Consider the following 4,023-nt stretch of genomic DNA (forward strand, 5'->3'; position numbering starts at 1 on the left):
AAATGCAGTCGGCACAAAAAAAGTATAAACTGACAAATACACCGCATTTTGCCATTGATTCATATAAAAATAAAGTTTTACTGCAATTAATTTAAAATAATTGAAGAAATCATTTCAAAATCATGACGTAGAATTGTTGAATTTGGGCCAACAGTGTACCGTATTCTCGTCTCGAGTCTTCGCCAGCAGCAGATCTCCTTCAGTTTCGTCTCCTCTTGTCAAGCATGTGGTGAAATCTGATAGGCGGTGTCGGTGAGTCGGTGAGTTTATTTATTGGAGCGTCGCAGGTCACAAAATACATGAACGTGAACCTAAAAGCAAACGGTGGTAAAGTCGGTCAAGTACGACCTTTGATCTCCTAAAACCTCTCGAACACACACTGGAATGTGAAGTATTTCGCCAGGTGTGTTTTTCCTACCCTGAAGTCACATGATAAGCATGAGCCATCACGTGTCAACGTTCAAGCGTTAAGAAAGTTTTCGTTTCTCGTACTCCGCCCGTCTCCCGCCTCCTGTACATCATTATTGGTTCTTACTCAGCGCTCTTCTTTTTGATAGGTCCAGACTTACGTCACTCAAACTGCTGGCGCTCTAGCCACGCCTCCTTCCTTAACCTGGGTTAGAGTAATTGATATCGTTTCTAACGCGAAGAGCTTGAATTTCATCCGTGTGAACTCATAGAAATGCTGTCCGAGCCACAGTAATGTGTAAAGGTGAGTTGATAAATATGCCTAAACCACAATAAATAGTCGTTTGCTTGTGAAATGTACTGCTAAAAGGTCAAGTGTCAATGCAGGCACAGGCAGACAGCTTTGAAGGTGTTGCCGACGTCATGCAAAGTTTATTTATTTTCTGTTGAATATAAAAGTTTATTTTTGTGCTTCATATGTACGCGGTAATGTTTCTTTAAGTCTGAGAGACGTGTTGTGGTCATGGGGCTTTAAATATGTGTGTGTTTATATATGCTTGTGTTGTATGCATGTGTGTACAGTATGTGTACTAATTAACATGACGTTGTTTTATATTGACCGATTAAATGACTTATTCACTAGCTTATTCACTATTTAGGGTGAACTAGACTTAGAGTGGCAATAGAAAGCTGTATGAAAAACTGTATTTACATATCTATATAAAGAACAAGCATTATATTTGGGTGCATTACAGAATTTAACAACAAAAAAGTTAAGTTGTATGATAGTTTTAAAACATTCGATCTAAAACTGCAACCAAACATAGTTGAGCTTAACACGTTTTGAAGTAGTTGACTAAGAAGATGAACAAGATTTATGCATATATTTTAGGCTGTGTAACTGGTTTCCCCATTTTATGGTTCGCTTAAATAGTCCATGTAGTCTTGCTGTCAATATGGATTAATAAAAGCGCATGCATGCATGACAGGTTGTTCAAAATGGTTTAGATGTACTAACGCATGTTTCCACCCTTTTTTTCCCACCAGAATGGACACCAAAACACCTCCAGACATAAACAGCGCCGACTAACTCCATTGACTTTAGTCAGTTTAGTTTTTGAGAATGAATGTGAAACAGAAAACGAGAAGCATGGAAGAGGGGGAATTAACTGGAAATACCAAATGGCTTAAGAAAATAGTTCTGTTTCTCACGTAGCTATTTATAAGAGCAAGAAGAGATGTTGTAGTGTACGCGCAAGCTGTCACTAACACACTACCACACTATTTTCATGCTTGATTTGGTACACACTGAAACCATTTTAAGGTAGTGAAAACAGTGTGATAAAAAGGAAGAGTTTTGTGTTGAATAGCAAAGTTCAGCAGCAAGACTGGGGGTACATTCAAATTATAGCGATATTAAGCCAGTCAGAGAACGGAGAGCTGTGAAACATGGATTATGGTGAAAGTGCTCTTTGTGGAAGTGGAGAACTGGAGATGGATCCAGATATTGTGAGCGAGGAGGCGGGGAAACTGTACTCGGAGCTGCAGGTAACCAATCAAGAGTATCCACGTTTATTCAACAACCAATCAAAACAACCTTAAAGCTTTAAGGCCTGTTCACACCAAGCATGATAACTATCATGGTAATGAATAAAGAATTGATAACTGTTCTAATTCTGAGAATAGGAAAGTCCACACCACAACTATAACGATAACGACATGAAGGAACAATATTGTTGGAATCACATTCAGAACTCTTTTTCCAGCTAATAAGCGATAACAGCCAATCAGAATGCACTTGGCTTTAAGGAGCTCGAGCATTTGACATAACTGCAGAGCACACTTATAATAAACAGAAAGTTATTATCTGTTGGTGTGAACACTAATATCGTTATAGTTATTTTTATAGTTATTGTTCTTGGTGTGAATGGGCCTTTAGAGGCATTTTTTTATCATTTGCCACTTGCTCAAGCACAGCGTACAGTGAAGTTCAGAGAGCAGATGTTTTGCTGACTTTTCATAAGGGAAGTCAACCGTAGTATTTTTACCCCTTCACAAGTGCATCGCTCTTCCTGTGAGTGCAGCTGCCCACTAAGATAAGAGCATGAAATGTGATGGGAGAACACCACTGGAAACAAATACAGTTCAGACTTTTTCTTTGTAGTCGGTGGTGGAGACTCATGGAGCTGGTGTGGTGGAGTCCCTGCTGCCCATCCTCGTCTGGGTTCTGGAAGGGCTGGCGAGCTGCAGGGCTCAGCTGAGAGAGAGAGAGGAGGAGGCAGAGAAAGAGAGAGGAGAGAGAGAAGAACTGCTGGAGAGGTATCAGAATGAGAAAACGCTGAGGAGAGAGAGCCAAGAGGTGAGAAACAACTGTGTGATGAATTGAAGGTCTTTTGTGAATAGCCTCTTGAATTTCAAACCTTTTAAATGTAGTTATTTCAAAAATAATATACAATTTAAACATTTTCATATTTTCCACCCTAAAATATTTCAACTTTAAACATGAACTCAGGTGCGTTATATTACAGTACTGTAATTTTGGATTTTATATTGACACCCTTAGGGGGAGTTAGTGGCCCTTTCAGGGCCCCTGTGCTGGAGAGTTATCGATTTATGGGAACCTTAATACTCCATAAACAGAATGAAACTATGCTCTCCGAATGAATGCTGCAAAACAGACAAGCTATCTGTGCAGCTCAGTGAGTGGAATGACCGGCTGGATAGCTGGATCAGTTCTGTTCAAATTGGTCACATTCCCACTTGAGTTCTCCTGAGATTTTTGTGTTTTTAAATATCCATTTACATCTTATATTATTTAATTCAATTATTATTTTATAATTCTTAATTATTAAAACCCTATTAATTTAACTCAGTTGGGTTTAACAATAATAATATTTGTATAAGTGTTATTATTATTTTTATTATTAAAACTATTAGTATTACCTTTTCTGCAACATTTAGAAATTTTGGCTCTTCTTTGAATTGCCACAGCTGACACCTGTCAATATGCATACAGATATATTCTAAAGCAAAATTTTTCAGTCACCTATGTAATTGACCCTTCGCAAACACCCACCCCACTTCGTTACTGTTGCTGTGTCCACCAAGCCATGGTGCTCTCACGCCACACATCATGTTCTCATGCAGTGAAAAATACATTGTGGCGCAAAGAGGAAACTGACAATGCACCAACAGACAAGACAGAGCAGGTTACTTCCGGCATGAGACAAAGTCTCCGCTTTTAAATTTTGTCATTTTTTTTAAAGAAATTCAAACAATAAATACTGGTTTGTAGTATAAATACTGGTAAATGTCTGGTTTGTTTGTGGGACAAACATGGCAGATTCGGCATTATGATCAGTTGTAAAAAAAAAAAATTCTCCTATTGCAGTTAACCATGAGTAATGTATCTTAAAGGTGGGGTAAGCGATTTCTGGTAGCCAATGTTGACATTTGAAATCACCAAAACAAACACGCCCCTACCCCAAAAGGGTCTCGCCCCTATTTTGATAGCTCCGCCCCACACATACGTACGCAACCCAGGCAACGATTAGTTCTGTGAAACAAAGCAAAACCAATGTTACACCGTGTCTACACCGCACGCGAGTGGCGCGG

At 39.0% G+C, this 4,023-nt stretch overlaps 1 pseudogene; it reads left to right on the top strand.

Moving 5' to 3' along the window:
- The first annotated feature begins 592 nt into the window (after positions 1 to 592).
- The window catches only part of LOC107744670 (C-Jun-amino-terminal kinase-interacting protein 4-like), a 23,012-nt pseudogene continuing 19,581 nt past the window's right edge, over positions 593 to 4,023 (top strand).

Source organism: Sinocyclocheilus rhinocerous, unplaced genomic scaffold, assembly GCF_001515625.1.
Source record: "Sinocyclocheilus rhinocerous isolate Xijiao unplaced genomic scaffold, SAMN03320098_v1.1 scaffold498, whole genome shotgun sequence".
NCBI classification, from domain to species: Eukaryota; Metazoa; Chordata; class Actinopteri; order Cypriniformes; family Cyprinidae; genus Sinocyclocheilus; species Sinocyclocheilus rhinocerous.